This window comes from Mytilus galloprovincialis, chromosome 2 (genome assembly GCF_965363235.1).
Source record: "Mytilus galloprovincialis chromosome 2, xbMytGall1.hap1.1, whole genome shotgun sequence".
Classification (NCBI taxonomy): domain Eukaryota; kingdom Metazoa; phylum Mollusca; class Bivalvia; order Mytilida; family Mytilidae; genus Mytilus; species Mytilus galloprovincialis.
The window spans coordinates 16230655-16257235 of record NC_134839.1 but is presented as its reverse complement, the minus strand read 5'-3'; the positions used below and the strand labels follow the sequence as shown (position 1 = coordinate 16257235).

Below are 26581 nucleotides of genomic sequence, written 5' to 3'. Positions count from 1 at the left end.
CATCAATTACAAACCCACGTCTTCGTGTCTTATTTCCAAAGTCTGGATGAATGCTCATATAAGCAAGTCGGTTATTGTATCGCCTATACAGTTTGGTTGGACGGTAAGAAGGTTTGGTCTTGCAAGTTTGATGGTCAAAAGCCGTCTGACTTCAAGAATTGTTTTGCACATGTATAGGAAAATCGGTGTTCAGTAATAGTTGTATGTTTTTGAAACATAATTTGTTCTTTTTTAAGTTGCTATAGATTGACTTTAATATTGCACTTTTTTTCTTTCATTAAAATGATGTTAAATATGATTATCTTGATACATTTCGAACGTCAAATAAAGCCAAGAAACGTGTATCTGATACTACAAATGTATTATATTTTATAAAAATTATACGGATACATTTTGATGCAACAACAAAAACATCAACCACAGCTTTTGTATGAAATGAAAATGTCAAAAACATACTAAAATAGCCAGCAGGACTAAAATCAATGAAATTAACTGCAACCCTTCTTTCATTTCTCGTTAAAGTTTTGCAAAATAACAAGTCGTTGTAAAACATCATTTTGATTTCATTTGTTTAGTCAAAATTCAAGGTTACCCATGTATTGGAACAATGTGAAATCAGAGGCAAATAATACCATTTGTAGTATATGTCTCTGATGAAATTAAACATAAACACAATTTCCTGACTTAAAAAAAATAAACCATAAAAAAGTTTCATGTTCTCTGATTTTCAATTTATTTTGAATTCATGAGTTTAACCTGAAATTTTCAATTTAGACGGTATTTGAAAATATACAATCATTGAAGTTAAACCCCATTATTCAACATTCTGACCACTTCTCAGGCTTACGACGTGTAAAATTTAGCCGTGTGTTCCACTGATTTTTAATTTCTGTTTCAATTTTGTTTCTACCGCTGTCCTTTACTGTTTTAAAGACTTTTATAATCACGCTTTAAGGACTGATGATTTCAAACATATTGCCATATTTACCAGACTCAAGCTGGCAGCCACTTTCATCGGCCAATCAAGATAGCAGCCACTTTTTTCCAGCAGCCAATTTTGACGATATGTCTAAAAACCAAAAAACTGCGTGAGGCTCAAACGTTCCAAAAATCGCTAAATCTTAGTTAAATGCAATCTAACAGCGGAAATCGACAATTTCACGGTTTCTGCTAATTTCTAAAGCATTTCATTCCGTTTTAAATATGTATGTAAGCGGTCTGTCCTTTATTTGACATTCGATAATTGATATTCAATATCCAACCGACTGCTAGCCGTCGGTTCAATATTTAAATTTAGTTGAAAATCACTATAAAGCCTGAGGGAAAAGATACCATTTTATGGAGGTCTTGTCTTGATTATCACTTTAGTTTGATTTTTAAACTCTCTTCCATTTAACATAGACGTTTTCAAGATACATGGCATAGGTAAAACGTATTTGGGTGTTTTTCAATAAAAATGTGAATTAATTATCCAAGCCACTTTTAAAAAAATGTGTTTGATCTTTGTAAGCACATTTTTTGTGCAGTCAGTACATTGAATTAGATTTAACATTTTTAAGCAAAGGAACAGTCTATTTTTAGAGGGATTGAGAAGATACTGAGTCCTGAATGGTCCAAAACAACCAAAATGACATGTCTCTAGACCGCCTGTTCAACATGCATACTCTAAAATATTGTAAAACAGGTAGAAATAAATGTTATTATTACTTAATATAAGTTCTTTAATAATTCAAAAGTATTTTTAGAGCCAACATATTTTAATGAACAGCTTTTGACAAAATGTCCACTACGTAACGAAGTCATTAAATTTTGCTAATAAACAGTTTTATAAAATCAATGTAATTTTGTTTGCAAGAGATATACACATTAGAGTTTTACAAAAGAAATTATGCTTTTATAACGGCAGTTACATTGTTAGTAAAAAAAATTTGAGCACATCAAATGGACCAGAGTGATACCGTATTTATGTCCACTACGAAACGGGTCAAATCTCCTTCAGTATCTGGTTTTAAAATTATGACAAAAAATATCAGTGTACAGTTTAATACGTGCTTTGATGAATACAATCAGTCTTGTTGATATTGCAATATAGGGATTGTTGGGGGAAAATAAAACATGTGAATATGTCCACTACGAAACGGTCACCTACGAAACAAGTATGGGAGAAACACGTTTCGTAGTGGACACTACCACTACCATGCAGTCTTTTTTTACTCTTCTTTCAATTATATTCGCGCAAAATAAATAAAAGGGTTAGTTTCATGTAATTTTCAGTATGTTTTTATTAACATAGAATAGGGTTGATGTTAACTACGAAACGTTTTGTCCACTAAGAAACGGTTTTGTCAACTAAGAAACGCACCAAAATGTCCACTACGTAACACATATGTGAAGTACAATCTAATCTTTATCGATAAAAAATGGTTCTCCAATTCAGAAATAAACAGCTGCGCCATGATACGCCCGACGTCTTGTGTGGAAGTTTTATGCAATAATCATCAATAGTTTCTGAGAAAGTTTTAGGCAATAACCATTTACTGTTTTTGAGACACGGCGGGACATGTGACCGCCCCCCCCCCCCCCACCCTGTTCTTAAAAAAAAAACCAAAAACTAAATACCGAAAAGTATACAGATCTTTAGATTAATATAACATAAAGAAGTGTGTAAAGTTTTAAGCATTAATCATAAATCGTTTTTGAGATACAGCGCGACATGTAAAAAAAAAACCCTCCCCCTTTTTTACAAAATACTCAATAACTCAAAAATGAAATTTTGAATCATCACCAAAAAGTATACAGATATTAAGATTAATATAACTAAGAAGTGTGTACAGTTTTAAGCAATAATGAAGAATCATTTTTGAGATACGGTGCGACATGTGAATAAAAACACACCCCTGTTTTAGTTACAAAGTGCCGTAACTCAAAAATTTTAAATCTTATTTTCACCAAAAAGTATACAGATCATTTGACCATTATAAGAAACAACTATATTAAGTTTCATGAAATTTGGATAAGTCGTTCTCCAGTTACGCCGGACAGACAGACGGACAGACAGACGGACGGACACCGGACATTTGTATACCATAATACGTCCCGTCAAAATTTTGACGGGCGTATAAAAATGAGATAGTTTCAGTATATAAAGTAAAACAAACTGGAATGTCTATAGGAGACATATAAAATTGCAATAAGATGTGTGTTCAGAAGCAGTTTCGCAGTGGACAAATGTCCCCTACGAAACAGTACATAAATTATGAAAATAAAATCATTTTAAAGAGTATTTAAGATTGCACTTTTTGTTTACAATTAGGTCTATAATAAAGGTCTTCAAAATAACTCTTGAAATAAAATTTTAGACAAGATGATTTTCCATTTTTTTTTTAGGTCTGAAATTCACGCTTTTATTGAAAAACGCCCATTTACAATTGGTAAATCGCCATTTTATAGACCATAACTCATACAATAAGACGTTGTCAGTTTCGATGTAAGACTGTAATAGACAGTAGGTAGTTGCCAAGTTTGCTCAATTTTGTCCCCAGTAGTATCGGGAGAATATTTGTGTAAAATCAAATGGACGTCGTCGACGACGACGAATGAGATAAGGATATTAAGATTATTAATATAACTTATGTTGAGACGATCCTGTATATGTCTTATATGGAAACAGATAAGGAAGTATAAAATAACAAAATCGTTTATTATACATAGCACATTTAAAACAAAGTGAAACTGCGAGCTACTGCTCACTGATGATAACCCCGCCGCAAGTGGATAATATTAATAGTGTAAAAATTAACCCGAATAATCCAGTCGTTATATTACGATCACTTCGATCACTCTATTAAAGAAAAGTAGTGGATAGAGGGCGCTGAATTATTCGAGTTATGTAAAAATATGCAAGTGTTCGGTAAACAGGAATTTGTCGAGTGATGAATCTGAAAACGCATCACACGGTATAGCTGACTTATATAAATCCTGAAACCAAATTTCAGAAATCCTTGTATTGTAGTTCCTGAGAAAAATGTGACGAAAATTTTCAACTTGCTATCATGTGTAAAATCATACAAGTGTTCGGTAAACAGGAAGTTGTCAAGTGATCAATCTGAAAACGCATCACACGGTATAGCTGACTTAGATAAACCCTGAAACCAAATTTCAGAAATCCTTGTTATGTAGTTCCTGAGAAAAATGTGACGAAAATTTTCAACTTGGCTATCATGTGTAAAATCATACAAGTGTTCGGTACACAGGAAGTTGTCAAGTGATCAATCTGAAAACGCATCACACGGTATAGCTGACTTAGATAAACCCTGAAACCAAATTTCAGAAATCCTTGTATTATAGTTCCTGAGAAAAATGTGACGAAAATTTTCAACTTGGCTATCGTGTGTAAAGTCATACAAGTGTTCGGTAAACAGGAAGTTGCCAAGTGATCAATCTGAAAACGCATCACACGGTATAGCTGACTTAGATAAACCCTGAAACCAAATTTCAGAAATCCTTGTATTGAAGTTCCTGAGAAAAATGCGACGAAAAATATTCATGGGACGGACGGACTGACGGACTGACGGAAGGACAGACAGAGGTAAAACAGTATACCCCCCTTTTTTAAAGCGGGGGTATAAAAAGTAAAATCACATAAATAAGAAATTCAAAACGGGAAGTTACTAATCAAATGGTAAAATCAAAACCTCAAACACATCAAACGAATGGATAATAACTGTAATGTTCCTGACATTGTTCAGACATTTTCTTATGTAGAAAATGGTGGATTGAACCTAGTGTTGTAGCTTACTAAACCTCTCACTTGTATGACAGTCGCATCAAATTCCATTATATTGATAACGATGTGTAAATAAGACAAACAGACATAATAGGTTGAAATGTCAAAAATAGGGGCACAGCATTTAACATTGTGCTATAATCTTAATCACTATATATAAACAAAAAGAAATATTTCATAAAGAAGCACACAAAGGTCTATAGACGACAAAGCACATCAGCAAAAATGAAACATTAGAATACAAATTTACAATAGCTAAATAACAAAATGACGAGATGTATAAGTACAGAGCCAATTTATATGTATCAAAGAAACACAAAAAGGCTTTATGACAAATCACATTAGCAAAAATGAAAGACAAGAATACAAAGCTTATCACAGAACAATAACACTATAACGGGATGTATAAATACAGAGTCACGTCAAATAAATATAACCAAAAAAGACTAAACAGTAAATTAAAGTAATATACACTAAGACAGATAAAAGAATATGTTATTAAGATGATAAACAACGTCAGTACCAAGAATCTATACTTCAATACCATCATGTATCATTTGTGAAGTTGATACGGAATATTTATCTTGGTACCTTCCGATGAACTTTTTTTTTTAGAAAAAGGACGAGACGTTCTTTGACATATGCGCGTATTTTTCCTTTGTAATATAGCCGGTCTGTATATCGTTTATTGCAGCCTCTTGTTTTTTTCTCGTCGTATCAAACGGCATATACTTTAACTATTAAAGATATATACTAGTAAATTATAGTTAATGCAGTTTCTCTTTTTTTTAATTATACGGAGATACGTTTGTTAAGCTCCCAAACGCTACTAGTATATGAACTTCAGCGTTGTATCTGTCAATGCCCGTTTTGGGCCATGACCATCCAGTACATAACCTCTATCTGTCTATTCATTGAATTTTTCCAAGTCCAGTTCGAAGTAAAAATGGAATTGAACAAAACTTGACGGGAATTACATAAAGACACATTTAGTTGTGCATTTCTTATTTTCTTTATTGAGTTTCCCAGCTAGGATGATGGACTTATTCAATATCTACCACTAGAATAAGTTTTTCTGGTCAAAGTTCTTCACATTTAACTTAGCAACCGAATACACATTGACCGAATTACTTCTTGACATGTGTAGTTGATTTGAGTGGAGCAGACACATAGTGGACTTATTCCTTCCCACTGTAAGGAGGTTTGTCAGTACATAATCTCACATAGTTTAAATTGAAAAATTACCTTTTTTTCAATTGTTATTGTGCAATTTTTCTTCATTTTTATTAGATTTATTTTGTGGTTTCAAGTCCTAAATCATCGATTTTTCAATTTCAAATAGGAAAAGTTTGTCAATGCAAAGTCTTCCACATTTTACAGCCTTTAAATATAATTGTGTTTACCATTGCAAAATAACTATAACCTGTGTGATATTAGGAAACGTATGGGATAAACTTTCATGTGTCTCCAAAATCCCTCTTGAAACGTGATTTTATACGGTTTGAGGAGTAGATTTTCGAAATACAAAGAAAAAGATGACCGTAGCTGTATTTGGCAAAATATTTAGGAAAGGGTTCTCAGTGGTCTACAATTTCGTATTTTATATGGCCTTTTTTAAATTTCTAGATTGGAGCTTCACTGATGAGGCTTTAGAAGACGAAAAGTGCGTCTGGCGTACACAATTTCAATTCTGGTATATATGATGAGTTTATTGTGTACATGTAAAATGATATGGAAATAAACAGATAGCGATTTATAATGTGAATACATTGTTTAATAAAAAACAAAGATAAACCATTATGAAGTTTACCTGTCTTTATTTCCTATACAAGCGAGACCCGCGTTAGAAAACCACTGGTTGGAAGATCAACATTCAATGCTGTATGCATAATTTGAATAGATATTACAAGAGCAAAAGAAAGGCGAAAAATACCAAAGGGATATTCAAAGGGAAAGCAACCTACAATGGCATGGCAAAAAACCCAAACAAGACCAGAAAACAAATAACAATACTCAAACCACAAATAGTAATCTAAGGACTGGACAACACGAACCTCACAAAAAACCAACAGTGATATCAGGTGGTGCTGTATTGCTATAGATTCATACAAACGACCGGTCTAACGACCTAAATTACCTTTAGTTTTCCTATTTTGTCTTGACATTAAGTTTTCTGATTCGAGTTCTAGTTTCGTCAGCCCAGTAAAACTAACAATCTAAGCAGTTTATGGATTGTTAAGTATTATCTTAAATAATATTGTGGTATATACTTTATACCCCAGATCCCGATCAACATTATTTTTGTATAATCCGTGAATAACTGGTATTCACTCTCAAGCTCCACCCAGATTACATAAAAGCATACACTATCTTCTAAAAGCTAATATTTCCTAACTTAAACTCAGGAACAGACTACCTTAGCTGTATTTGGCAAAACTTTTAGAAATTTTCGGTCGTCATTGCACTTCAAGTTCGTACTTTATTGGGTCCTTTTAACTATTTTTTAAACGCGCGTCTGGCACAAATCCAAAATTTCAATCCTGATATCTATGATAATTTATTTACAACCACTTGGTCGATGCCACTTCTGTTGGAGTTTTTATGCCCTGAAGGGTTCACTAGACCAGTAGTCAGACCTTCTGTTTTGAGATGATGTATCATTGATATGGTCATAGTTATAAATTAATAAACTGATTACAAAACTTTCAAATCTTGAAATACTAAGGCTTCTCTACCTCAAGAATAGACTACCTTAGCTGTATTTGTCAACACATTTCGGAATTTTCGGTCCTCAATGCTCTTCAACTTTATTTGGCCTTTTTAACTCTTTTTTATTCGAGCGTTACTGATGAGTCTTTTGTAGACGAAACGCGCGTCTGGTGCAAATATAAAATTTTAATCCTGATATATATGATGAGTTCATTTACGCTGGTTATTTGCAAAGATTAGCGTAGTTGTCGCACTTGATGAGACAAATGATATATTTTGATGCGTTATTTTGATTGGCTAACAACTACCTCTCGTCATTCTGAAATTAACCTTCATTTCAAAATAAAATGTATCATTCATAACAATACTAGGTTCCACAATTAAGTGAACTGGTTAACAAAAGAAACCCTTGATAGAAATTGTGTTTTCATATTCCTAGGGAAAAATGTAATTGTGAGTATTGAATGCTTCTTTATGTAATTTTATAGGCTGACCGTGCGCACATTTTTTATTATGAAACTCATCCGCGCTTTATATAAAATATACTTCCGTCAACGCTTTCACACCCTAATAAAACTACAAAAAAAAAGCTTTCAATTCGTAAAATATTAATACATATACACATACATGTAAGGTATTATTTTTTAAGAGTTTAGAGACAAGAGCCTGTCGCTGGCCAGTCTTACGATATATTTGTAACGCGATAATCGTATATATTTATAATTAAAAGGAAACGGATGGACAATATACAAATAAAAGAAAAAGTACACAAAATGTATTTAAGAATATCTAACAACGAATTAAAGTAATAGTAGTTATCAAAGGTAACAGATTATTATGTTCTACTTTTTCGTAATAGTAGTTATCAAAGGTAATAGATTATTATGTTCTACTTTTTCGTAATAGTAGTTATCAAAGGTAACAGATTATTATGTTCTACTTTTTCGTAATAGTAGTTATCAAAGGTAACAGATTATTATGTTCTACTTTTTCGTAATAGTAGTTATCAAAGGTAATAGATTATTATGTTCTACTTTTTCGTAATAGTAGTTATCAAAGGTAACAGATTATTATGTTCTACTTTTTCGTAATAGTAGTTATCAAAGGTAATAGATTATTATGTTCTACTTTTTCGTAATAGTAGTTATCAAAGGTAACAGATTATTATGTTCTACTTTTTCGTAATAGTAGTTATCAAAGGTAATAGATTATTATGTTCTACTTTTTCGTAATAGTAGTTATCAAAGGTAACAAATTATTATGTTCTACTTTTTCGTAATAGTAGTTATCAAAGGTAATAGATTATTATGTTCTACTTTTTCGTAATAGTAGTTATCAAAGGTAACAGATTATTATGTTCTACTTTTTCGAAATAGTAGTTATCAAAGGTAACAAATTATTATGTTCTACTTTTTCGTAATAGTAGTTATCAAAGGTAATAGATTATTATGTTCTACAGATAATTATGTCCTACTTTTTGTCATCTATATGCCTTTCTATGAGCGCTACCTAGTGTGCAAGCTCTATGAGGTTTCATTTAATGCTGTTCTATTCATTGTATAATTATATTTGAATAACTCGAAAAGCCTTCTAAACAACCATATTACATGCAAGTCAGTTATTCAATTTTCACAGCTTTAATCCATACCGTGTAACCACATATTTTTTTTTTACCCTCTCGGGTTGCTTGCCGAAATGAATTTCCAAGTAAATGCATTACAACATTTTTTATTTACCTATTTTGGTAAATTAATTGATAACTGTTTCCTACAGATTGTGTTACAACTACGTATTCAACATCAGCAGCGAATGTAATGAATTTTGTTAAAACCTGAAATTTTAATTAAAGATCAATACAAAACAATTTAAATTTCTATGTTATGAAAGAACAAAATAAGCTGTCTCTTAGAGAAAATAATTGCAAACCGAACAGACAATTAATTTCGGAGAATTGCTTCTATTTCCTGTGTTGTTTTCATTTTTTCAAGCAAATATTCTGCTGTAAAAGCATTTCTATATCAGATTAAAGCTTGTGTATAATAAGCACTGAACACGGATATAATGTGGAACTAGCCAATATTGATATGTTGATTGTATGTAGAATTCCCTCCCAGTCATCCGAATGTCACCAATAGAAAGATAGAAAACGTCTCTGTTCTGTCTCCGCATCTAAAACAATATATATTTCATCTCTTATTGACAGCAACTAATGCAATGTATACTTCTATAGTTATTGACTTTATTGCTTGACACAAATAAATGAACTTTAAGCATATTATTTAATGTGTTAATTAAGGATTAAACATTTTTTGTGATTTGATTAAAAGCAAAGAACTTCATAATAGGTAAGTGATATCGTACAAAATGTGATAGATTGTATAATTTGTCGTCTTATATATAATGGTTTAAGTAGAAAAATGACTTATTTATTCGTGTATTATTGTGCATTATGATTTTCAGAAATTTTAAAAGATACAATTAAGGGTACGCAAGGACAGGCGAATAAAAATTCAATTACAATTGAATCTTCTTATGTAGGAATCTTTTCGCTATTTTACAAGGAACTTAGTAAATTTCTTCTGCGATGTGATTTTATCCCTATTAATAGCTTTATAAAATAAATGTACAAAATATATCAAAACAAATAACCTTTATTTGAAGAAAGTATTTCGAGGTTTCATTTAACTCACAACAGTTCATGTATACCTATATGTAGATCAAGCAGGATGGAAACAATATTGAAAAAAAACGGTATCAGAATTACTGTAATTATTTCATATTAAGTTTTCTATTACATCGGTTAAGGTATAAAGAACGTCATATATTATGCGCCATATGTGTTACTTATAATTGAAAATAACCAAAGTGAGACTCATTTTGATGATAAGATATACTTAAAATACTAAGTTTTTGAATTCAAACTTTTTATCTAATATTAGAAGGGATAACATTACGACGCTTTTCATGATTCAAAATAAAAATATCCAAAAGATCAATAGTTTATGCTTTAACATTTAATAAAATATTGTTTAGGAATACAATTCTTGTATATAAAACAAATATTTTGTGTAGGTATAAATCATTTTAAAATCGATTACCGAGTAGCAGTTTTATGTGGGCTGGAGGAGGTCAGTTTTGCCAAATGTCAATGTGTATTTGCATCCAGTCTATATTGGTAATAAATAAAATGAAGCAATGTCTATCCCAGTTCACCTTTGCCACAGTCGCGATGATATTCCCCGAGTGAACAAAAAAAAAACTTCATTATATTTGAATGAAAAAAATAAAAAAAAAAAATGAAAATGCACAAATTCATTAGTTAGATGTCGCAGTTTAAACGGTGTCCTTTATACAATATGTCCTCGTATTTTTTCATGAGCCATGGCGTGGGCAGTATCTAATAATATGATGAAACGGATTACATCTTTGATGATAGTACAGCTTCTTATCCGATTTGACGTTTAGCAACCGACAATCTATTATTCTTATACAATTTTTACTTTACTCGACTGGTTGATTTATTAACTATCTTATCCATCAGTTCTTCATTGGTCAAATTCAGTTATAACATCAAATGTTCTGGTTTGTTGTAAAAGGGACTTCGTGAAAAAAATGGCGACCTTGTCTGATAATGACGAAGAAGAGAACAAGAAAAAAAAACTTGACTGAAACTTGTTTTGTTAGTCTCTTCTGTGTCGTCCACAATTTATTGTTTTAATGGACGAATATGTTTTTTTAATGAATTCCATGTAGATAGTTCTTTCATTATAGATCATTTGTTGAAGGATTGTTTATTTAATTATGTTCTGGTAAATTGATGTTTATCTCAATGACAATACAAATTATAGTCAATTTGGTAGAGGCTTCTTTACCTTAAGTTATTGTCCAGTTCGCGAATGTTTTTATTTCATCATATAAAAAAGAGATATATGTTTATTCCAGGACAACCCATTTGTAGAGCAATTATTATTTCGTTGCAGTATATTCAATAAATGGTTGTTTGCGTTCTGAAACTTACTTTTGGTCCATTGTGACGGGCTGTTTATATTAATGTAGTTTGATGATTGGTTTTATGTCATTATAGTCTACTTTTTGAATGTCCGTTTATTTAAGTAAGGATTCATATTCTAAATATTTAGTGCATACTATAATGTATCTTGCAATGTATCTTTCATAAACCATTTGAAGTACTTACAAGAAAGGACCGATTGTTTTGTGCATTAACTGAATGTTACGGAAGAGAATGACTCTTACTCGACATAAATTGTTGTTATCCCTAAGGCAAAATTAACAAAATGAAATACGTTCAATTTGCATTTACAATCATTTCCATCATCACTTCAGGAATAAAGTTGTATTTAAGATACATAAAGGAAGAATTTATGAGTATGAACTGCATGTAATTGAGACAACAGCATTACATAAAGGTGATTGAACACATATTTTTAAATTAAGGATATGTTGTATGAATGCCAATGAGACAGTTATACAACAGTAATATACATACATATATATTATCTTCTGTGACTGTATCTTGCATTAATTTGTAAAAAATCCTTTACTATAGATAATTGAGCTCATCTGTAACAATAACATCTCCATGCCTTATATATCATGTACTGTAGTACGACGCTAGATTAAAACTGACGAGGAAAGGTAACACACGGCCACCGAAAGCATTATTATTGTGAAGCCCAGGTGGTCTTGTGGATTTGGTGTCACGATATCTCAGTAGCATGGGTTCGGATCCCGGCGAGGGAAGAACAAAAAAAAAATTGCGAAAGCAAATTAACAGATCTTACATTGTTGGGTTGATGTTAAGACGAGTTGTATATATATATATTAACAGATCTTACATTGTTGGGTTGATGTTAAGACGAGTTGTATATATATATATATATATACAACTCGTCTAAACATCAACCCAACAATGTTAGATCTGTAAATTTGCTTTCGCAAATTTTTGGTTCTTCCCTCGCCGGGATTCGAACCCATGCCACTGTGATATCGTGACACCAAATCGCCTGCACTGCAGCCGTCCCGCTAGACCACACGACCACCTGGGCTCTCAAAAAAAGAGCTTTCGCTGGCCGTGTGTTACCTTTCCACGTCAGTTTTAATCTAGCGGCGTACTGCAGTACATGATATATAAGGCATGAAGATGTTATTGTTACAGATCAGCTAAATTATCTATAGTAAAGGATCCTACAAATGAATGTAAGATACAGTCACAGAAAATAATTATATTTATAAGTACGTCCGAGTCAGTGACAACCCTACAACAGATGTATCCATCGGATATATATAAGTACAAAACAGTCATACAATTTCCAGAATAAGATCACAAATTCCAAATACGTAGTGTATCATAGCTTCACACGTTTGTGCTGAATAAAACATATTTCGTTCATTAACGAACAACAACCAGAACAGACTACTTACATCAGTAATTTAATCAATTTTTAGTTCCATAAATGAACTTATTGACCTTTTTATTATAGAATTGGAAATTTAAAGATGTTAAAAGTCTCATAGCGCAATCATCAATAAAACTGCTTTCTAAACTAATTCTTGATGATGACGTCTTCCTTAACAATATTAGACTTAACATTTTTTCCACTGGTTGGTTCCGATAAAAAATGTCTATACCGTTTCTACAAGTGTCTTGAGAAAGAACACAAAGACCTTTTCAAGGAAATGGTTCTGTAATCAAGTCTTCTGAGACATACATTTGTTTGCTAAAGCGCGGTAAACTAATCCCCGCTAAGCAACGTTAAACTAATTCCCGCCAAAACTAATTCTTACCGAGCAACGTTGAATTATCTCAACATTCCTACATTCAAATTAACTTCTAAATTCGATATAAGCCTTAATAAGCTTGTTGTTTGATTACAGTTTAGACTATTGATTTCATCACTGTATATGTTGATGATTTGTACTTACTAAAGTGCTCATGTTTTATTTCGCTAATCACCTGTCATAATATAGTGTTCATGTTTGATTCCAACACTTTAATCGTTGTTAATACTGGTCAATAAATCTAGAAAATGTATTGTCAATGCATGTTAGAATCTTCAATACATCTGATAACCCGTCGTGATGAAATGAAAAAGTTCGATAGCATCAATTCTTCTTGCAGCTAGCAAGATTCGACAAACTAGATAATCCGTTTTCCAACATCGATGAAATTTATATAATTTAGTCCAAATAGAGTTCAGTTAACATCATAGGGGAAAAACCAAACCCACCAACCAAGCATTTTATCTGTCCGTCAAATAGTCAATGATTTATAAAAGAACAAGTATTAAAAATGGATAAAATTGACAGATATGTCACAAACACTTTAAAGATAAAAAGTAGAGACAAATTCGATATTAACAAAAATATATTATCAAATCAGAACAACAGGGAGAAATGGAGTTAGAGGGTATCTTTTGTTTCACATATACCACAGAATCATTACTTTTATAAATCTTCCTGCTTCAATTATCAATTATCTAAGATTACGATAGTTTGTACATCAATGATTTAAGATAACGATAGTAAATAGCGACTTATACCTTTGTTAACTAATTATATATATAAATGGTATTGGAATATAACAATATATTTAGTTCGAACCTGTTGTATGACACCTAGCACACTCTTCTGACATGGCGAAAATCACAAATGCTTCTTTGGTACTTACTTTGTGCTTAGCGATTACCTTAGCCGTATTTGGCCCAACTTTTAGGAATTTGGGTCCTCAATGCTCTTCAATTTTGTACTTTTTGTTTGGCTTTCTAACGTTTTTGATCTGAACGTAACTGATATGTAGAGGGAAACGGGCGTCTGGCGTATTTAATTATAATTCTGGTACCTTTTTTGCACACATAAACTACTTTTAGTGATTTTTTATTTTGTCAGAAAATGCTGAATGAAATTATTGAATCAGATTGATCATTATTTTGTTTTGACAAATTTTGTATCTATTTAAAATGTCACACAACTAGGTTAATCTAAAGCATAGACGGTAGTTTTTCCAAAGCGTTTCATTGCAATTAATTTTACCACATAAAATATGACATTTTGCCAAGGTTATGGTGCTGAGGGAAGGACTAATTGAAAGACGTGAAAAATAATACATCTTCACAAATCAGTATAATGAATCAACTATCAAAGACATTTTCATAGAATATGAACATAATCATATTCATATGGCAATGCTACTCAAATGGTGTAATTTATAACCAGAAAAACTGTACAACCCTTTATACAACCATTTTTTCTCATCATGACATCAGTCTATATAAAAATACTTTTTCTTAAACCGATTAGATATGATAATATTCAAAAGTCAATTGGCATTATAAAAGACTAGACGTACCATACATACACTGCAAAAGAGAGGCGAAAGATGTCAGAAGGAAGTTCACACTCAAAAGTCTAAAATAAACTACATGTAATAACGCCATGGCAAAAAAAAAAAAGAAGAAAAAGACCAATAGAAAAAAAAAATAAAAGAATGAGCAACATAAACCACACAAAAAGCTAGAGGTGATTTCAAGTGCTACGGAGGGGTAAGCAGATGCCTACATGTGGCACCCGCCGTGATAACTAGAGATAAAGATGTTGTAAGATGAAATCAATCCATATCACTAGATCTTAGAAATATAACTTAATATAGATTAAATAGCAAGGTGAAAACGGACTTCCTTTATCAAAACCACTGTTGATATTAAACCATTTTGATAGAATGTCCATTTAGATTTTATGAACATAGTGCATTGCATCAATAGATTTCATAACCGCATACAACCTTCTGCCGCACCGATCATGTTTAGCATTATCCACAACATGTTTCAGTCATGACATCATTAACCCTTTAAAAAATAAATAATAGCTCAAAAAGAAGATTTGCAGAGCCGTTTCTAACATCAGTTATATTTGTGATTGTAGTTAATTGATCTGTTGTACCTCGATATTGACTAGAACCATACTGCTTGTCTGCAAACCGGTTATTGTCATCCATCATTTGTCAACCTCTCATATAGAATATTACAATCAAGCTTGTATGCGACCTAGTATAATGCAATGCCTCTGTTAAACAAAGAAACAGACGTGCCTGCCATGTTGCCTTAAATTTGTGATTTCAAATAATCTTGGTTCATGCAAACAAAACTTAAAATTTACAAGCGTACAATTTGTAGAAATGTGAATCTGCGTTTCAAAAACCCTAGTTAAATTTAATTGATTCAAAGCATATTCCGCCTCCGTTTAATATCTTAGTAATCTGTTAGTTTAGGAATAACTTTTTCATATTGGGCCATTATGCATAATAATTCGCCTTTTCAGAATTTAAAAGACTATGGATAATCTCTTTGTTTGTACACCAAAATGAAAACAAGGTCACGTCAGTGATTGAATTTCTATTGTTTATCACGTTTTGAACCAATCACAACGCTTTTCGAAATATTACCCAGAATGCATTAGATTCTGAATAGGTGAATTACTGACTCACGATCTGCCGTTAACCATTGTTTTGTAAAGATTTTGGACTGCGTAACTTATGTTGTACAGTTTCTTTTTTCATTCCGTGTATTTGCATTGAAAATTCCAACTTATAATATCTCTAGATATTACTATTAGACTAATGGTTAAAATGTATTTGTTGTAATGCTTGATTCGAATGATCGCAAAGATGTAGTATTGCAGGTTTCGTTTCACCGATTTATTGGATTATCATTATAAAAGCTAATCGGTTAAAAAATTTTTTTTTTTTCATATATGTATACGTAGTAAGTATTACAGCATGGTTGCAATAGGTGAGCGATTTTATTTTTTGGGTTTACTGTTTGGGTCCCTTTTTTTATTTTATCAAAAAGCTTATAAAGTTTATGCCATGAAGAGGGGGATATACTAGAGAATAGGAATAAAACAGTAAAAAGGACAGATATAACGACAAGGAAAAGACAAACAATAGTTTATAAAACACCATACAGAAAAATTGATCTAAAAAATAAAAATTAACACAGGTACCTAGACATTAAAATATAATTATGTTTTCATTTCAATTAGAGAAGACATGTTTTTAAGGAAAGATAATGGGTTTGAAATATAATACAAATGTCAGGCTGAACGATCTAATTATTTTATTCCTTCCTGTAAGTCTGCATACTTCAGAAGTCCAAAAGATAATTAAGAATCTGTACGCCTAGAAATCAAATTAATAAGTTCTCTGTAGGAAAACGGATAACGTGAGAAAAACGTTGCTGTCAAATTATGTTGTCAAATAGAAACTTATATGTACTAACAACCTATTATTGACATTAACATGCTCATTTTGTGTTCAATATTATGTTTAGGAAATCATTCAAATTTTACCTACATAGCTGTAAAGCAAAACACAAACACACTCCACATTGATTACATGAAGGATGACGGAATAAATATTAATGCGTTATGAATAATGCGTTATACAATATATTTATTTTTATTTCATATTATTATGTTTTTAACTATTTAAATGTGTTTATCTTATTTCAATTATTTCCATTTGAGCCTCACTGAAGACTCTTTTGTAGTAAGAATGTGAGTCCGACAAGTAAATTATAAGACCAGTATCTATTATGAGCTTATTTACAAGCACTGAGTCGATGCCACTGCAGGTGGAGTTTTTAATTCCCCGCGGGTATCACCAGCCCAGTAGCCAGCACGTATGTGCTGACAGGAATTGTCATTGATATGGTCATATTTATAAATTAACTGTTTAGAACACTTTTGAAATTTTGAAAAACTAAGGCTTTTCTACTTCAGGAATAGATTACCTTAGCTGTATTTGGCAAAAAGTTTTGGAATTTGGTCCTCAATGCTCTTTAACTTCGTATTTATTTAGCCTTTATAATAATTTGGAATTCGAGCGTCACTGATGAGTCTTTTGTAGACGAAACGCGCGTCTGGCGTAGTGACAAAATGTAATCCTGGTATCTATGATGAGTTTATTTTCCTCCTCTGAGTATCACCAGCTCAGTAGGCAGCTTCGATGTTGACATGGATTGTTAATAATATGATAATAATTGTGAATTGCCTGTCAACAAAACTTTTGAGGATTTTCTACCACAGGAATAGATAACCTTAGCTGTATTTGTTAAAACCTTTCGCCTTATATAGTCATTTAGCTGTTCAACTTCATGCTTCAAATAGCTTTATAATATTGTTAATTTGAGAGTCACTGATGACTCGAGTCTGGCAAACAAATAAATAAGCCTAGTTTCTATAATGAGTTTAATTACAACCATTGGGTCAATGCCACTGCTGTTGGAGGTTTTCCTTATCAGGGTATTACCAGTAGGCAGCATTTATGTGCTGTCATAGTTAAAAATTATCTGTTTACAAAACTAACATAAAACAAAGTATTTTCTACCCCAGGAATGGATTACCCTAGCTGTATACAATTTTATGCAAAGTATCATATTGTATTGAAATACCCTCTGATAGTATCGAACAATGACATGTTCCAGTGGCAACGTGCTGTTAAATATCGCTCAATATTTATGTTGATGTCCATTTGAAGTCTACAGATACAATCTTAATGGCTTCCATCAATAATTCTCATGGTCATTCAGATGACTTTCTACATGGTAAAGCACGAATGATATGCCATCGGTGTATAATAGTCGTATATAAAAGAAGAAAGTGTATTTAAATTGATTTATGTAAGTCAATTAGATAAACACATTGATTTGTAATAATTATGCTTATTGTATTAACCATTTATATAAATGTAAACTTTGAGTAACTTTCCACTTTAATTGACACTTTTTTTTTTAATTTGATTGCCATGTCCATGGATCATTACATCTTAGACAAAAGATAAAAAAAAATAATTACTGATATTGTTATAACTAATTCAAATTTCAATGAGAAATGCAACAAAAATATGAAAAAACTTAAATTATCAAATATTTTCTGTGTTTTGATAGTTTTTGAAAACAATGCATAATTTCGATTGTTTGAACTCTTAGAATATCAATATTGCTTTCTCTGTCATTAATTATCACAATTTATTTGATTGGAGCGCCCAAGATATATCTTAATTGCGATTTGTTTTTTTTCTACTTCAATTATATTTCTTAATCGAGTATGAGTTTTCAACATCTGTAAACTACTGTTTAAACATAAACGAAACGAGCGACTAACGTACTAAATAATAAGCTTAGTATATTTGATGAGTTTTAAATCTAAATTTTCTGTCAATCACCTTTTAATTCCAATCAGTGGGAAACCAAAACCTTATTATAGGATTTTACAAAGAAATCCTTTTCACTAAAAAATATATGACTTTTAGTGATAACAGCCCTTAAATTGATCTCGCTAAATGTGATTTTTATTATCTTCTGGTTTGTTGTTTTGAAGTTGTGGAAAGTAAAATTTTCTCTGATTTTAAAATAATGGCGTCTTACCTTTCGTTCGTTTATGACACATCAGTGAATTTAATCATTGCTGTTTCGTTATAGTCTTGCCACCTAGTGGTTCTACTTTTTACTGCCTATATGTTGCCTTCCCACATTTTTCATGATTGTGTTGCCTCTAACAGGCTGACTAAGTTTTTTCGTTTATAAATTGTTTTTGTTGATGAAATCCTGATATTGACTTTTCGCCAATTTATGTTTGATTGAGGTCATGTCACGCAGATGTTCCGGGATTATATTCGACGTTTCTTTAATAACAGAGGAGGCCATACGATAAAACACCCCGTAGGGCAAGCAGGGTAAATTTATTCAAACCTTCCAAAATTATGTTTATTTTATTGATAAATGAACAGGTTAATGTGATCTGGAAAATAAAGTGCAGAAATGTCACATGCGAGATTACTATGATGTCATAAACAAGTTGAAATTTACTCATGTGACCTAAACTGAGCAATTTACACATATTATTTGAACAAATAGATATAACCAACAGCCTCATCCAAAAGATAGATTACCAACATTAACAAGTATGTAAAATACATCTGTTAGTAAAGTCTCTCTTTCGGGTTACGCTTTTTTATTCATATCTAACTATTGATAATAAGATTTTAAAGAAGCTTTTTTGGCGGTTTATATAGTTTTGCACTAAATTCTATCACTTGTATGTTCCAAAGCAAATATGCAATACATTCAGAATTCAAAAATGTAAGTACGAAGAATGTCTTATGGACATCTTACGGATAATATTTGATATATTTATGATACTTTTTGATTTTCAAATTCATGGGATTAATAAAGCGACCATTTCGTACCTTCTTCTATCGTTTTTTTTAAATATATTTTCTACTTCCACCCAGTAGTTGTTCTCTTTTCCTTCTTATTATCGCTAATTTCCGTGACGATTTTGAAGAACAAATAGTTTTATCTATAAGGACATGAAATGCATTGCTGTTCGTTTTTATTAGAATCGAGTATGTAGATTAAAGCGCATGAAATATGCCAGGCTTATGATCTTGTACGCCAAACATGCGTTTCTTGTACAAGACTTTTTTCACTGACGCTAAACAATGACCCGTTAAAGGGCAAATATCAAGTTCGGAGTTAAAGAGAATTGAGGACCCACAAATTCTAAGAGAATTGAGGACCCACAAATTCTGAAAGTTTTTGCCAAATACAGCTAAGCTAATTTATTCCTTGGATATTACCAAATTAATTGCTAAAAAATTTTGATAAACCACCCATAGTGTATTTTATTTATCAGTGGTGCTGTACGTGATGCACTGATGTGTGTTTACTAGGAACTTGAAAACTCATGTGCTCTGGAAGGGTAAGCAGTTTCTGCTTAATTAGTGAGAACGAAATGATATATAGTTTATTCTGTGTCATTTGATAGTTTGCGCAGAGGAGGGGAGTGGGTCGTAACACTTGGCTAGCGATGATGGGGGTTTACATGAATTTTCATTTTGATGTTTAAAAAGATACCACTTCCAGATTTATGAGATTAATCTATTATATTTATATACTAGTACTTAATTAACAACAAATGAAACTCATCACCTCCGATGAATTCTTTTAAATCAAAATTGGTGTTGCATGTTTACAAAATAATTGATTGTAACGAGTTAATATTTTTGACACAACTGATGTAATAATACCATCATCTATTAATTGATTGATTGATTGTTGGTTGCTTTACGCCGCAAAAGCACTACAAACATCTATAATTATTAAAAAAAAATCCGAGTTTTAATTTTTGAAATCTAAAAAAAATCCCACACATTCGATTTTAAATATAGTTTTTTACAAGTTCATGAAAAGTAAAGTCGTGTGTATCTTTTAACATCTCATAACAACAATACAGACAGAAATTCAATATTTCTTAACCAAATTCTCGATTTCAGATTAATTTTAAATTGAATTATCTCCGAATTTTGATTTTTGACTTTGATTTTTGTAATTTCCCTTGTTGCAACTAAAATATAAACGTCCTTGTAAACTCAGAATTACTTTAAAGGTAATGGTTAAAATACAATAAATTTCGACCAATTTGTAGCAGAAACTAGAAACTGTGTCACTTTATTATACGTTAATTTGTGTTGCGTTATTTGTGTTGCTAAGTACATATGGTACAATGCTAAAACTTTTACTAGAATTTTAACAGTGCAATAACATAAATATTTCGTTTTTTTTTTATTTGAATTATAAGTTTTCACGAACAAGGTGCTTAATTAAGGCTAAACACGTTATTTCCATGCTTTTTTATAGGTATTTCATGAAAATAATCACCAGGTTTTTTCCCATAAATATAAAGAACTCCGCATGTACCTTTTGTTAGCGTTTTCTTCTTTCAAACTGATTAAACTTTAGGAAAAAATTACCTTGGAGATTAATATTACACTTTACAAATTCAATGTAGCAACAAAATGGCAAATTTTATAGAAACTGAAGTATGATCAATTCGTTTAATCAGTTATATGCTTGGTTAGGCATTGTTATTGACATAGTGAAAATAACCATAACTTTATGGATATTACTTTATCAAGGGCATAAAGGCCAGAGAAGCCAATTAATCGTTATTTGTTGCCACATTTATGGAAACTTACCACCATACAATAACTGTAATCACGAAATTAGACAATGCTGTGAAACTTCTTTGTTTTCTTTTATGTAGATATTTCGCACATTGTAATTAATATTATTACAAAGAATTGATATTAATGAACAAACTGATCTTGAATAAATTATTGTTTAATCATTTATGTTTGTCATGACAGTTTCACAAACAATATATAGAAGAATTATGCAACATTATAAAATCGGGTTTTATGCAATTTAGTGATTTATTTACGTTTTTTTTCTAATGAATATTTCCTTTAATATTTATCTAAATAAGCCTTTCATTTGATATCATACTTAACGTTTGCTAAACATTATTTGAGTATATATTGTTGGCTAAAAAACTTAAAAAGTTAAAACTATTTATCCCGAATGGTCGTTTGATCATATAATTGTACCGTATAGAATGACTTTAAACTCACTAAATAAAGATAAATCCGGTAAACAGGTAAAGAAAGGCTTACTTAACTACTATTTGTGAGAATAATTAACAAAATTTACCGTTTGGTTAAAAAAAAATAATGAAATGAATACTTAGTACATGTTTGAATCTAACGGTCTCTTTGACGATGCAATTCTTTTAAATGCATATTCTGAGAAATACTAACGAGTTGCATTCATCTAAATGATCGAACATAATCTAATTGTATTATTGGAATAACCATGCCTTACATTTCTCGTTTTATAGAGTCAATAATTATACTTTAGCGACATTTGAGGTTGACAATCTGACGGTCATAATTGGAAGTTCAAAGTATTTCGACGTCTGAAGGAACAATCTATCAAAACACATCAACTTATAATTTCACTGTCACTTCACATACTAATGACCACTCTGTTTGGTTCCATTTTTAAACGATAAATTGAGAGCCTCTTATGTCAAAAGAATGTCATTTATTTTCTTAGTTGATGTTCTTTAGAATTAAGATTAAATTATGTGGTAAGAACGTAAATGTCACTGTTCATTTGCCTGAACGTTTCTGAAATAAAACAGTGCATCGGAAATGCCATAAAAGGAGTTATTTCGATTTCAAAAGCGCATTAGACGACACTGTGGTCTTGGTTCAGATTTCTTTAGATGTAACAATTACTTAACTATTTTCGCTTGTATAATTTTATTATCGAATACGTTTTCACATAATTCTAAGTCGTCATTAAACCTTTTAATATTTTATAACAATGCCTTGTTACAGTGTACTATTTACCGATTATTCTATCCCTGCCAATAACCATACAAGGAATAATGTTACCCTATCACTAGTAAGGTAAGTTTGTCTGCAAACATAGCCTTTTTCAAAATTTCCTGTGGCAATCTCTACTATTACCACTTACTATTTCTATCGACTTATTTTGTACGATTTACTTATTTGATGAAATTATTTGATTCCCTCTGAACATAGTTCAAATTTAAATGTTTGGCACTTGAAGTTAAGCAAACAACAGTAATACATTCGGTATCGCCTTGAATAATACTAACTGTTGTTTTGCATACTGATCTTTAAATGTTAGCTTTTATTTATTTAAACAAGTATTCATGAAAAGTATGTGATACAGATATGGATTAAATATGACAACTGGAATGTTGAAATCATCAAGTTTGTTTCTAGTTTTAATTGATCCATTTATTTTAATTCTGAAGGAAAGATTAAGATAAGAGGCAGACATTATAGTTTTGATAATATGATAAATCACATCTATACTGTGACATATGGGATGCAAGCAAACACTGAAATATGGATTATTGAGAAACAGGCCATCATCAATGTATCTAAAGGTAAAATAAAGTACTTTACAAGGCTTTTTCGGTTTTTCATTTCAGACATATTGTTTGAACTTTGCTTCAAAGAGGTACGAAAACATATGGTTCGAAATCAGAACCCATTGCGATACTGACTGTTTGCTGAAATATCAATCCAACAGACCATGCCGTTGTTATAAAAGTGCAGCATTTCGAAAATATCATCTGTGGTGTATTTGTTTTCTGGAGTTTTATTTTAAATGCTGTTTTTAACTCTGTACAACTTCAAAACATTTTGTATGACCTAAAATAAGATCTTTGTATCTTCGATTCACTTTTTGTAAAATAAATCTCTGTTTAATGAGACGATCTCATAAATTGAACTTTTAATATTCCTGCTAAATTCTGAAGAATCTTTTTTTAGATTATGCAGTAGATTATTGAAAGTTTTAGGAATCTACATCAGAATAATTACATTTCATTTATGTTTCAGACCAATTAATTTGATTAGATAACAACGCTTAAGAAATGTTCCATATATGGTTTCAATAACATTCTGTTTTGTATATATATTTTTGAATACCATAACTTGTTATACTTTCTTAGATATTTACAGTGCGGCTATTTTGTAAATGCTGTGTCATTTGGGGAACCACATAGGGACAAACATTTCTTTAGATTTCTTTGCACTTATGTTTTGCATTTAACCGTGAATTTTGAAAATACGTTGTCTGTATTAACTTGCATTGTGAGTTCTGAATGAACTTTTTAAAGTAAAAGGTGTGATCTTTATATACTATTTCAACCTACCATACTTTCAAGCCAGAAAGTGGAAGACATATGTCATATGATAATCTGTTTTTTCTTTTTGTAGAAGTGTATGATAAAATCAGATATTTTTAGTTTTGTTTAATGTATTCCAAACAATTAAAATCCGGACAATTTATCTGTAGGTATATATAAAGGCACCTGCTGCTTACTAAATATATTTCAGTCACTCTGTCTCATTGACGTATACACCTTATCGCTGTTTCTGGATAATCCGAGAATCTGTCCAACTTGAACTATTGACGTCATAAAACAATTACGTTTCAATTGTGGCGTCAGCTATTTTGTATTATGATGTCAAAATTTTACGGGAACCTGTGTGATGCCCAGTAATGACGAAAAAATAGCGATTAGGTGTATACTCCACGTCTCTTTTCATTCAAATTCAACACAAGACATGTTTTATAGTTTGTCAAACTCTAAACCCCCATGAGACTACAAAACACCGTAGATAAACTACAAAACACTGTAGATAAATAATAAAATAAATCACCGTGAGACTACAAAACACTGTAGATAAATAATAAAATAAATCACCGTGAGACTACAAAACACTGTAGATAAATAATAAAATAAATCACCGTGAGACTACAAAACACTGTAGATAAACTACAAAACTCTGTAGATATATAAAAAAAGACTTACAAAAACCTGCCAATAACACATACGTTCACCGTGAGACTACAAAACACTGTAGATAAATAATAAAAAAAGACTTACAAAAACCTGCCAATAACACGTACGTTCCCAAATAAAAAAAAAACATTACTAATTAAACTTATCATAGATACCAGGATTAAATTTTGTATTTACGCCAGACACGCGTTTCGTCTACAAAAAATCAGTGACGCTCGAATAAAAAAAAGTTATTAAGGCCAAATTAAGTACAATGTTGAAGAGCATGGATGACCAAAATCCCTAAAAGTTTTGTCAATGCTCCCCTACAAAAAACACGGACAAGCAATCAGAAAAAAAAACAGAAAGAAAAAATACCGTTATTGCTGTTCGAGACTTAGAATAAGCACATTTGAACTACATTCTGCAAAATCAATCAGTCAGTGCTTACAAGAACAAAAACAAAAACAATATTGAAAACCATTAACTCTATAACATCGGTAAAAGGAAATACAAAACTGCACTAGTACAAACAAAAAGATAATAATCAAAATTATATAGAAGAAAGAATTAAGAAATTAATCTGCTTAAACATTCCAGTATCAGAGGCTGACTTTGTTCTTTTTAAAATCGAAAAGGAAGTCAAAATCTTTTTTTTAATTAAGTTGTCTGGTAAAAATTTAAAGTAAATCTTCTTACGAAATATGATGTAGGTAAACAACAGAGTGTTCTCAAAGAAAATTTTCCATGATTACAAAAGTAGGCCGTTCATTGAAATAGAATCATAAGTAACGCCAATTTATTCAAGAAGCTCATTTGAACATAACACATGCATTTTAATTGTAACAAATCTCAGATGTCTTAACCGAAATAATGAAGTTGTAAGTCCAATTGAAATTATTCATTTGAAATAATGAAATTTAAAAACATGTGGGTTAGGGTTGATTTACAAGTATTGTAAAAAGCTGATCATTCCGAAACGTACAAAAGCTTCTTTATTTTCGCTTCCGTTTACTGTTCCGAAGCAAATGTTCAATTACCCAGAATTCCATAGAGATGATTTATCACTCATTGAAAGCAACGTGGTGTAAAATCATATCATGGAAAGACTTTTAAATTCTATTAAGCAACAACTAAACGTTTTTAAAGATTAGATCAAATCAAATGCCAAATTGAATATTTGTTGGCAGGAAACTCTACGACGTGAGGAATAAATATAAAATCAATTCAGTCATTGCTTTATCCTGGAAAACATATAGTTGTACAAACAGGACGCAACAAGTAACACAATTAAAACATGCAAAAGCCATTACATGTAATAAGTAAAGCACAAAGTCCTTAGCTATCGCACGTACATTAGGGAAAAGCAGGAAAATTATTTGTCTATAGTATGTAACTAGGCGGAAGTGGAAAAATTCAAATCTATTACAGACGTAATTAATCGGAAATTTATTTAGGCATACTGTTTCATTGTGTCATTTATATCTGATCAAATTTGATATTGTATATAAACTCATTTATGGTGCGGTTAACACTAACGATAGTTTGCAGTTAGATGTTGGTTTTTGTTGCAATAGTTACAACTTGGAATTGTAGATTTACAACTTTAAGTTTTAGATATTCAACGAAAAAATGTTGATTTAAAAAAATGTAATAGTAGTATAATTACTTCTATTCTTTTCCGTCGTGTTGGTATCAATAGATTTTATAATATTATTTCATTTTAGGAGTACATGATATCAAAATACTTTGGAAAAGGGGTCATATAAAAAAGGGAGATTGTCCACAAGAGACAATCAAAGAGCTGATAGCTCTGAGGTGGAAGAAGGTGAATAAAAG

At 31.1% G+C, this 26581-nt stretch overlaps 1 protein-coding gene across 1 annotated transcript in view; it reads left to right on the top strand.

Moving 5' to 3' along the window:
- The first annotated feature begins 9724 nt into the window (after positions 1-9724).
- LOC143062999 (FMRFamide receptor-like) overlaps positions 9725-26581 on the top strand; it is a 125983-nt gene continuing 109126 nt past the window's right edge. Inside the window, exon 1 of the mRNA XM_076234877.1 lies at positions 9725-9840. The gene's annotated coding sequence lies outside the window, so the exon portion shown is untranslated. The remainder of the gene's footprint in view (positions 9841-26581) is intronic.